We start from the raw sequence: 12354 nt of genomic DNA, 5'->3' as shown, positions 1-12354 counted from the left end.
TCATTTTACTTTTGACTTTGTATTTCGGATTATATAATTATTATTGGATATCATGTTCAATTATTTCAATATGTTTATGCCATTATGATCAGTAACGATCAACTGGAATTGGTCGTTAGTTTGAAGTCTCGTTACAGTAAGAGCAGCTTTTAGTTAAGGGTGTTGCTTCTTATACGTTATGGTTGTAGCGTACTTAATATTATTCAGTATTCAATGTGTATAGGACATTATTAAAGGTTGTTGTTAAGGCCGATGCAATATATCTGCCGAAAGCCATGCTTAGCTGTGTCGAAAATTACCGGCAGACTATCCGGGCCTTAAGTAGCTTTAAATTTGTAATATATTGTCTTAGTTTAAACAAACAAGTGTTTCATTTAATGTCCATAGCCTGCTAGTTCAGTTGTCAAAGGCAGGAGTGATAATGTCGATTTTCTTCGATTTCCACGTTGAACCTGGTGGTAAAAAGTTTAGAAGAGCCATTGATTTGGATAAACATGAGATCAATCTGTTCATGGATAAAGAGCATACTAAAGCTATATTTGGAGATGTGGACATAGGTGCACTCATGTAAGTATCATACCAAAATTTAATTGTTGGCTGTTCTAATTGTAATAAGTAAGATAGGAAAAGGTGAACTAGTAGTTCTAGTCTAGCAATAAAATCGTGTGATACTATACAGCACGACCACGGATGATTTTATTAATTCTGATGCGGTACAAATTCACGAAAAAAAAAGTACTTTTTTGTACTGACGTTTAAAAAAAATGTACCCTTATGATTTTGGAGTTTCGACATAGGGCCCGTGGTCGTGCTAGGTAGGTACTCCCTGGCACGACCACACTATATTTAATGAGATTTTAAATTTCTGTTGCAGTACAAATTCACGAAAAAAAATGTACTTTTTTGTACTTACCTTTTAAAAAAAAATACCCTCATGGTTTCAGAGTTTTGACATGGGGTGTGGTCGTGCTAGATAGGTGGTACTTCCTGGCACGACCACACTATATTTAATGATTTTTTAAATTTCTGTAGTGGTACAAATTCACGAAAAAAAATGTACTTTTCTGTACTTACCTTTTTATAAAAATTACCCTCATGGTTTCGGAGTTTCGACATGGGTTGTGGTCGTGCTCGATAGGTACTCCCTGGCACGACCGCACTAAGTTTTTGAAGTAATTTACATAGTACAATTTCAAAACACTTGTTTAGTATTCATTTGACCATCAAATTAAACATAAGTATAGTGTGGTCGTGCCAGGAAGTACCACCTATCTAGCACGACCACACCCCATGTCAAAACTCCGAAACCATGAGGGTATTTTTTTTTTAAAGGTAAGTACAAAAAAGTACATTTTTTTTTCGTGAATTTGTACTGCAACAGAAATTTAAAATTTCATTAAATATAGGTAGTGTGGTCGTGCCAGGGAGTACCTACCTAGCACGACCCCGGGCCCTATGTCGAAACTCCAAAATCATAAGGGTACATTTTTTTTAAACGTCAGTACAAAAAAGTACATTTTTTTTCGTGAATTTGTACCGCATCAGAATTAATAAAATCATCCGTGGTCGTGCTGTATAGTATCACACTTCGAGGTTTAGGGGGCTTGAGCTCTCTATGAAGCCCGAGTCTTAAAGACTCACTCTTAAGAGCTCATAAAAAGCTTGAGTCGTTAAGGTTCTGAACCGTTTCTGAGCTAAAACCTTTAACGCTTGAGTCTTTAAAGCGTGAACCTTTAGGGTTTGCAAGTCTTTAAGGTTTAAAAGTCTTCAAGACTAGTCTTATAACACTATCACTACCCGCTAGGCCAGACCGGTCGTCTAGGTGAGCAGAGATGTACAAAATGGTTTTAAAAAAGCATTTAGATACAAAATGCAAAATACTTTTCAGATTTACTATTTCAAATGCAAAATACCAAATAGTTTTGAGTTTTGTATTTCAAATGCTAAATGCAAAATAGGTATTTTCAAAATACTTTTGAAAATAAAATACCTTTTGACCAAATCTCAGATATTTTTATTTATTTTCGGTATTAATAATCATGAGAAATAGAGTCACAATGCCGACCAAAAACGTCTAATAACATGGCACCTAATGAAAGTAATGAATGACATTTTGGTCATATTTATCAGTAGGCAATCAATAAATTATGTTATGTTGTTTTATTTATTAATAACATAACAGAATTTATTGATCGCCTACTATTTTTAGGTATTATTATACCTATTATACCTACTCACTTAAATAATGTAATGTAATAAAACTAGACTAACGAAAAGAGAGCCATGGCTCCAATTTGTTGATTAGTTCATAGTTCATAGTTATTTATTCATTAACAAAATGATTGTGTATGAAACAAATATACAAAAGAAAATAACATACAATATTTACATTACTTAACAATAAAATATCTTAATATAGATTATTCATATTTACAATTCCATCAATATTATACATTATGTCAAAACAATTTAATTATTAAACTAAAAATCTTCTACCTTATAGAAGCACTTCTCTTCCAAAAAAGCATTTAATTTATTTTTAAATATTTGTGTATTATTTATTGTTTTAAGTTCAGCAGGCAACTTATTAAATAACAAAACAGATTGATAACCTGCAGAGTGCCTTGCAACTTTGAGTTTGGTGAAGGCTTGTAGTGGCAAGTCTTTTCGTCTTGTCGCAAGGCGCTTCACTCTTTGTTCTTGCGTTTCTATGTCATCCATATGCTTGATCAAATCAGTTAGCACCACTGAAATATACAGACTAGGGATGGTTAAGATTTTAAACTTGAGAAAAAACGGTTTGCAAGATGTCTGCTGTGGAATTTTTGCCATAATTCTGATTGCTCTTTTCTGTGCCAGAAATGCAGCCTGGACATTATACTTATAACTATTTCCCCAGTACTTTATACTATAGCGTATCTTGGATTCTACTAACGCGTAATATACCATTTTTAGTTGTATCAGGTCTAACTCGTCCCGAAGACTCCTAAGAGCATAGCACGCAGAACTCACAGAGCCCACAACTGCAGTCACTTCTTGCCTCCAATTTAATGTACTGTCAATGTAAACGCCAAGAAATTTTGTCGATTCGACTTGGTCAACAGTGACACCTCTCAGTTTTAACTGCAGATTATCTTTTGTTTTAACTGTCGATTTGAAAAGCAGAACATTGGTTTTGTTACTGTTTAACTCAAGACCATTTACTTCAAACCATTCAACAAAAGTTTCTAATGCGTAATTGACACTTTCATTTAGCTGTGAAACATTATCAGCACATATGACCGCATTTGTGTCGTCAGCAAAAAGGACTAATTTAGAGGTTTGCACTTTATTTTGTACAAAGGATATCAAGTCATTCGTAAATATAATAAAAAATATTGGGCCCAAAATGGAACCTTGCGGGACTCCTTTATGTATACTAGCAACACTGGACTTATGGAAGTTTATGTGATCATCTTCTTTCCATCGAATCTGAACAAATTGTTTTCTATTTGACAAATAGGAGCGAAATAGGGCCAGCATCTTTCCTCTGACACCATAGTGCTCTAGTTTTGCCAACAAGATGTCGTGGTTAACCATATCGAACGCAGAGCTTAAGTCAAGAAAAACTCCTGCTACTTTTTTCTTACTATTTAATTGGCTAACAACATCTTCAATGAAAGTACTAAGAGCCTCATTTGTCCCCTTACCCTTTTGATACCCATATTGTCTCTCACTTAAAATTTCATTTAGATGAAGGTGCTTAGTAAGCCTGTCCTTCATTACTCTCTCCAGCAATTTCGATAATATAGGTAAAAGAGATATAGGCCTATAGTTCTTTGGGTCGGTCTTGGATCCTTTTTTATATAATGGGAGTACTTTTGCCACTTTCAGTTGCTCTGGAAAAACAGAGGACTCAAAACACTGATTGCAAAAACTGGCAAGTGGTTCTGCCAGTATATCGATATGGTCTTTTATGACCGTGATTGGTATATCGTCATAACCACATGACCTTTTAGGTTTTAAATTTTGCATCTAGTTCTTATATTTCATACCTATATCACCTAAATGCTCTTTATTTATTTTCATTCTATAGCTTAGGATTTTTACAATAGGAATAATAACTCAACACTTAAAAGTAGGTAGGTAATTAAATCAAAATCAGTCATTAGCACTCAACACCAGCAGTCCAGCAAACAATAAATCCGTTAAATCGTCGGCGTCAGTTTCCATCATTGACATAATAGAGTGGACTTGGCATATAGTACTCTATTGTAGCAAATTTTTGTGGCCGGTCCGCCATATTGTGTTCCAGTTCTTCGATGGACATAAGTTTCAAAATGCCATGGCATTTGATATATTTTTTTTACTTATATCACTTTCGACCGCCATGTTTTGTTCTTGTCGGCCACATCTTTTTGTAGTTATGCCACCTCCATTTGATTCCTATTTCATTGGTTTCCATAGATAATATTCGTTTTCGTTTGACATTGACAGTGTCAAATTGACACTAGTCAGTCAGGCGCGCATGGCTAGCAGGCGCCTCTATCGTTCAAATTCGGCAATACAAGCGTCATTTGTTCACATTTTGTTTGACTGGTAATGTTGGCTAAACTTAATTTAATCAAATAAAGTATTTTGCATTTTGAAATGCATATTAAAAATGCAAAATACATCTCAAAAAGTATTTCAAATAAAATACAAAATGTTTTTTACTAAAAGGCATTTAAATGCAAAATACAAAATAGGTATTTTGCATTTTGTATTTGCGTTTTAAATAGAATTATTTCAAATAAATCGCATCTCTGTAGGTGAGGTAATCTTATAACAAGAACCTTTTTTGCGCGTAATAAAGCTAGGAACATACTACGCGGACGTCCGTCGTAAAACGACCGCGACCGCGACCTATCAGTGTGCACGGAACAAAACATCCAGAGAGCCAGATTTCGATCGGACGTCCGTGCGCTCAAGGCCACGTCCGCGTCCGTCGACCGATAGTTTGCACGGTTATGTGTATTTCCATTGTCCAGATTCCCGTCCGCGGTCGATTTACGACGGACGTCCGCGTAGTGTGTTCCTAGCTTAAAGAGTGAGTATAAGGACCCTTTACAAACGCTACACATTCTTTTTATCAAAAGAAAAGCAGCTTAAATTATCTAAATTGTGACACTAAGTACCTACTCCAGCGCCCTAACCTTACTAGCGGCACACACACTAGCACAGCTTTCTGCTGGACCGATTTGTTTTTTTAGGTTCTACAACAATAGGGTGCACTTTCTTGTAGGTACTTAAAATATTTTATTACTAGATTCGCCTACTTTTATTAATTTTAAAGCAGTTAATTTGACTTTATTCAAGGTCGCTTTACGCTATGAATGTATATTATATATAGTCCCTGCTGGCAGAAAGCATGAAACATGGCATGTATATTAGCTTATAGGTTTATAAGAAGAAATAGAAGTAGAAACACGCCGAGGTGTCAATGTTTCCCTTCTTTCCTCTCATTTTTAGGGTTCCGTAGTCAACTAGGAACCCTTATAGTTTCGCCATGTCTGTCTGTCCGTCCGTCCGTCCGTCCGTCCGCGGATAATCTCAGTAACCGTAAGTACTAGAAAGCTGAAATTTGGTATCAATATATATATCAATCACGCCAACAAAGTGCAAAAATAAAAAATGGAAAAAAATGTTTTATTAGGGTACCCCCCCTACATGTAAAGTGGGGTCTGATATTTTTTTTCATTCCAACCCCAACGTGTGATATAAACACTGGAGTGCTGAGCGGTCGACTCCCGGCCGATTTCAAAAGTCCCCGAGTGCTGGGCGGTCGACTCCCGGCCGATTTGAAATGTCCGCAAGTGCCATGGCGCCGGGAGTCGACCGAATGGTTATTGCGTATTTGGCGGGAAAATTAAACGTTTGCGCGCGCACCTAAGCTACAAAAACTTTAACAATAGATAGCGGAAAACACAATAATTAATTGTCGCATCAAGAATAATTACCTGTAATATAAATATTATTAGAAAATCCTTATTTTAAAAGCGCCAGGCAACAGGGCCTTTGCTAAAAATTTGATGTTAAACAAATTGTGTTTTTATGTGTGTATTTCTAGACAAAATTGTATACGGATGTAAATATAATGTGCCTGGGTAAGTACTAAACAGTTTACAATAGTTTAACCGTAAATTTGATTGTTTTCACTTATTGATTTGGCATTTTATTTCAAATAATCGAGTGATGAATAGGTTTGGCCCGAGGAATTGGGCGTTTATTTAGATATATCTAGTACTAATAACCTAAAAAAACACTTTAATCGTTAGGTTAACTATTTGATAACCAAAGTTTATAATCTTTATACTGAAAACTCGATAATTTTTCATCACCGAGACACAATATTCAAGGTCACGATCGTGGCCATTTTATTCAATTTTCGATGTGGATAAAATGTGCGTAATAATTTAGACGAATTTTGTCATATTTGTATGTCGTTTTCTATTAAAAAATGTCACTACTAGGACATTGTTATTTAATGTAGCTTTGAAACCCCCAAAATTTTAATTAAACCACTTTAAGAACTTGGTATTATGAAATAATGTACGAAGGTCATCTGTCTACTTTAGCTTTCGCATGTCTTATTTTTCAACTCATTTATTTTTCAAAATCGGAACTTTTGTTACTTAAGCCTGTGATAATACATATATCTTAAGACGCTCTACAAAACGAGTATATAATTTCAAACATATAATTGATAAATAATAACAAAACAAGAATTCAAAGTTACCTCAGTTTTTTTACGAGATGGATTTCATACCCAATTTTAATACGCTTCTAATATGTAAAATCTCAATCCAAAAGTGTAATTTTATTACCTTTTCTGATGTATATGTTTGTAAAAAAAGTATTTTTCTTAAGAGTAGTGCTTTTTTCAGTACTTTTTAGTCTGTTTTATACAAGAATCCGGATTATTTTTCCTTGGCTTAGGATAAAATGAGGATTTGCTAATTACTTACATATCGACAGCAAATGTTTGTCAGTGTAATTAAAAGCCTATTTTATACACATTATAGCGTCAAACTTTTTATATACAACTTTCATACAAAAATAAGAAACAATCATTAAATTTGTATCTCCCGCCAATATCTCGCTGATCACCGTTCAGACCAACTTCAGACCCTCTGGCACTTGAGCATTTTCGCGCAAAATGGCGCCGCCACCTGACAACTATTTGACGTATCCGTGCTGCCACCCGAAGGGATATTGTTGGATAGGTATTTAAAAATGAATAAGGGTTTACTAAGATCGTTTTTTGATAATATTAATATTTTCGGAAATAATCGCTCCTAAAGGAAAAAAAAGTGCGTCCCCCCCCCCTCTAACTTTTGAACCATATGTTTAAAAAATATGAAAAAAATCACAAAAGTAGAACTTTATAAAGACTTTATAAGAAAATTGTTTTAAACTTGATAGGTTCAGTAGTTTTTGAGAAAAATACGAAAAACTACGGAACCCTACACTGAGCGTGGCCCGACACGCTCTTGGCCGGTTTTTATATCCCTCTCTTCAGTTTTTAAACATTTTAATGAAAACATTTTTATAGAATTCTCTACAATATTGTCGTTGGAAGTATGTAGCTGGAACTTATAATTTTCAAACTTTGCTCATTTTCGATTTGCAATATTTGCGTTTCGTGACCAGTAGGATAAGTAAGACCAGCGAGCATTCATTATACCTACACATTATAAGGGAAATAAAACAAATGTTTAAATTACATATTTCAATATTATTATTATTTATTAAAAATATAACCTAACTATATATATATATATATGACTTTAAATTTAAATTCAATCATATTATAACTCAAACAACAAAGAACTCGTACGTTTGTCGAAACTGGAATAGTAAAACCTCAGTCTTCCAACACAAATAATACAAATCAAACAGTCTTTACACCAAGAACAACTGGTGCAAATGAGCACAGATGTCGGAGCCAGTCTAGTCGAGCCTTCTCCGTGGTCTCTCGCAGCCTGTCATATCACTACCTCCCCTTGCTTAATATAACTACCTACTTTACGAGTCTATAACATTGCACCTTCATTTCTTATCTATATGTATATTAAATCAGAATTATACAAACATCATTTCTAGGCTTCGCATGCCAGCCAAATAGTGAAATTGAGCTTGGTTGCATACAAATGATAAGAGTGGCATAAGTATGTTTACATTTCTCTTTTAGATACAATTCATGTAGGAACCATTTTGAATAGATGCTTGTTATATCACAAATAATCGTATTTACGTCATATCATAAATTCCCTATAATATGTTCGAAAGCGTTAAACTAATATTGTACAGCGACATACCTTCATGAAAAATGCAATATCTGAGAAACAAAAAAATATCAGCAGGACATAACGTCTCCTTCGAAATTAAATTATACAGTAGCGGAAAATAATCTATCGTATTTTTTCGTACACATTTGCATAGGTACTTATTTCATATTTTTGTTAAAAACGGCTTTGCGATTTCGATGAAATTTAGAATATAGGTGCGTATGAAAAATACAATTTGGGCAACTTAAGTTTCATTTTTAAAACAAATCGTATGAACGAGCTATGCGAGGTAGCCCCGTGGGCCTGAAATAGTAAAATAATGATGTGGTGTGTTTTTCATAGCAACGACTTCTGAGATTGAAAAAACAATCCATCTATATTATATTAGTAGGATTCGCTATTATGTGTTTTATAATAAGAAGTTCAATATTAGTAACATACACGATTGGTGCGTGTGAAGTCTCTAGTCCGCATCAGGCTCTTGTGGCTGCCCACGGGCCACGTAAGTATTCAAATACATATTTTGTAATGATGATACAATAGTTGTTTACTTGATATAAATGTTTAATTTTAAGAATTTTCGACTTAGCCAGTATGATAGATTTTTTTCCGCAACTATGTCAATTGCGAGCCATTTTGTATGATATCGCATTTATTTAGGAAATTCATATCCTAACTATAGGGCAGTCCACCCTGACTGTTTTTGAATTAAGTATGTATAAAAGAAATAAATGTGCGACAAAAAGTAAAGTACTAAAGACCCACCCACTATACAAGCAAAATTGCCAATCAAATTTGAATCATTAGAGTTAGAAAAGAGAGTTCAATTTCGTTTATTTGAAAATCGAACGAAACAAAACAAAAGGAACTCTATTCTACTTAACTGAGATTCAAATTTCATTCGAGGTTATTTGTACTATGTACTAGGTACATTGAACACCAAGAGATTAACGAATTGGCCAGTCAACATATCGAATAGATGCACCAAGTGTTTATTTTTATTCTCTGATATTTTTTCTATATTTTGGCACCATATGTTCAATGCTTTATAATAAAAATGGAGACATGGACAAGCAATGATGGCGCCACCTAAACAAACCGTTGACAGTTGCCAACACCACCACCGCCATTTGACGAATGAATAGCTCACTAACGTGCACAATGCACACTAATACCTCTATAGTTAATAATCGTGATTGATTATTAAAATGTTACGACAGATGCCGTCGACTGGGGTGAAAAGCGATGGCTATAATTAATTTAATTATACAAATTGTATCGTACAAAATACACTTACAAGTCATTTTGTTTGTAAGGACCTTTTGAACACATGTACATAATTATGTCAATAGTTATTTACGTTTCTTACATCCGAAGTTTAAACGGCGGTTTTAGTTTTGAATTCATAGACCGATGAGTTATCCAGCGACATGTATTCAGTCATGTATTCAAAAGGCACTTAAATACAAAAAAAAAGTAAATAAGACCCTTTTTTTGTAAATGGCGATACAAATCGAGTTAAAGTGCTAAGTTAATTTGTTTTACTGAAATTATGATGTAGATGTAGATAAAACAGTATTTGTAACTGTACATAATTAGGCATGGAAATACTCATGTGACCTTTTTATAAATTAATTTCATTATATTAATTCGTTTTATAAACTCACACTCGCATTTAATGCAACTCGTTATGTACGCGAAGCAATTACATGAAAGGACGACTATCTAAATCTTGTTAAACTCAAACACTGTGACGGTTACATGCATTCATTACATTCATTCTATTTTTTTAAATATATATAACATTATTATTCATAGCAAATAGTAGCAAGAAAAATAAATAGTACTATACTATGACTAACATATATCGACATCTGAGTTTATTCATGACGTGTGTGTAGCCTTTAGTTTATTACATTTTATCATTATTCATTCGTTTACATTTAACGTGATAGGTCATCATAGGAAGCTGTAAATTATAACATATAATAATTTATTATCAACGGACACAACCCACTGACGAAAAATCTAATGAAATGACAGTATCAAGTTTCAGGTAAAAATATACTATAGTGCCTACATACAAGTGAACAGAATAATGCAAGCCAGCCAACTAAATATCTCCCATCGTATGTCCTGAAGTGAACATAACAGTAATCAATCATTGGCAACATTTATTACAATTCATAATCGGTTCTTGGGGATCATTATTAGCTAGCCAGTTGCACCAGAACATCTCGTTGTATATTTTCTATAATTGTTTTTTTGTGTCTGGACGGTTTAGATATACAATTTGAGTCTGAAGGTAGCGCTCTAATCATTCTTTTCTCTGCGTTACCTATTATATATACACGCAAAACCTAACCATAAATATACAGGTGGGGCCTGTAACAAAAGCAAAAAATTAAACTGTTGGCTGTACTCTTAAACTAACCAACATTTCTTCAGCGACTTTTAAAAATTATGAAGTCTTTAATTTTCAAATTTTTCATATAAAATAAATATTAGATTAAATAAATATAAAATAATATGGACGCCATTATTGTTGTCATTGACGTTGTCAGTCAAACTTTAGACTTTACAGAATTCGCAGTACATTACCTCTTAGGAAAAACTTTCATAATTCATAATTTCTTTATTGCATCCATGGTTACATCTAGGTGTTACATATTTATATTGGTTTCACATGGACCCTGACAGGGTACAGCAAGTCTTAAATCTAAATTTCAAGGGTGATAAATAACAAAATACAAGTTATTTTTAAAAGTCGTTGAAGAAATGTTGGTCAGTGTAAGGAGTACAGCCTACAGTTTATTTTTTTGCTTTTGTTACAGACCCCACCCGGTATATGATCATGATCTTGATTACGCTCCATGATGTGAAATTTCATTAGAACGGCGCAATTATAAGTACCTATGATATTGAGTAAATAGCTAGTTCCAGTACGTAGTCACCTCATCAGTACAAATAATAAATATACCTCGTCAGAACCTTTGTTAAGTAAACATTAACGGATGGGGGGTCCGTATCGTCACTAAAGCCATTAGTAAAGTTTCGTTGTGAGGCGACAGGCCGACAACAAACGCATAATTAATTCATGGCATTCTCTAAGATAAAGGTGGACATGCCAACATAAACTCCTGTGTGCGTAGAGCGTGATTATATCTTCATGATTTCTAAATTTAAACGGGCTACGGGCGCGAAGCCACGTCTGATAGTCCTTTGTAAATAAATATAATAATATGCTTTAATATTAGGTACACTTATGTCATTGCTTACTGTTTTATGATTTTCTTTGCTAGATAAACAGCCTTTTTTTTGTTTATCTCATAATAGTCATTGTTATTACTGAAGTTGTCATTAAGCGATTAAAGTCAACTATAAACTGAAAATTTATCAGAAAACGTAATAGGTCTGATATATTTTAGGTATGTATCATGCATAATTTAAGAGCCCTATAACCGTTAACATTAGTGTAAGAAATACTATTGGACTCCTAAAACTGTTGTTGGTTATGGGTTTCACAATGAGCAGAGATGAAACAAGTTATAACCCCAAAGTCAATGTGAGGTCACAATTATTACAAAATAACCGTTTATTGGACTAATGTCATTCGAAACCCAAATCATACGTACAAAAACACTATCCATTAAAAACCCAAATTTGCAAACCACGGTAAGTCTACTAGACAGTTATCGCAAAAAAGCTCGACAAGTCCACATCTTTTATATTACGTGATCCCTCGTGCAAATACATACCTTACGTCTAACATTTACATTATATTGATATGCACTTAGTTAAGATTTACTACATTGACATTTGTGCCGTACCGACAAATCGAAGAAACGGCGGGGCGCGGACGCGGCGGCAACGGGCGCGCGCAGCACCATACGCTAGAGCCAGGTGGCGGACACGGTAACTATTACGAATAAGCGTAAACTTATACTTCATTACATTTCGCTTTCGGATAGGCTGTTACCGGAAACTATAAATAAAAAATTTATCGCTTTCTCCGACGTCATCACTGGATAACAAAATTAGTCAA

The sequence above is a fragment of the Leguminivora glycinivorella genome, chromosome Z (genome assembly GCF_023078275.1).
Source record: "Leguminivora glycinivorella isolate SPB_JAAS2020 chromosome Z, LegGlyc_1.1, whole genome shotgun sequence".
Taxonomy (NCBI): domain Eukaryota; kingdom Metazoa; phylum Arthropoda; class Insecta; order Lepidoptera; family Tortricidae; genus Leguminivora; species Leguminivora glycinivorella.
This window is presented reverse-complemented; position numbering follows the sequence as displayed.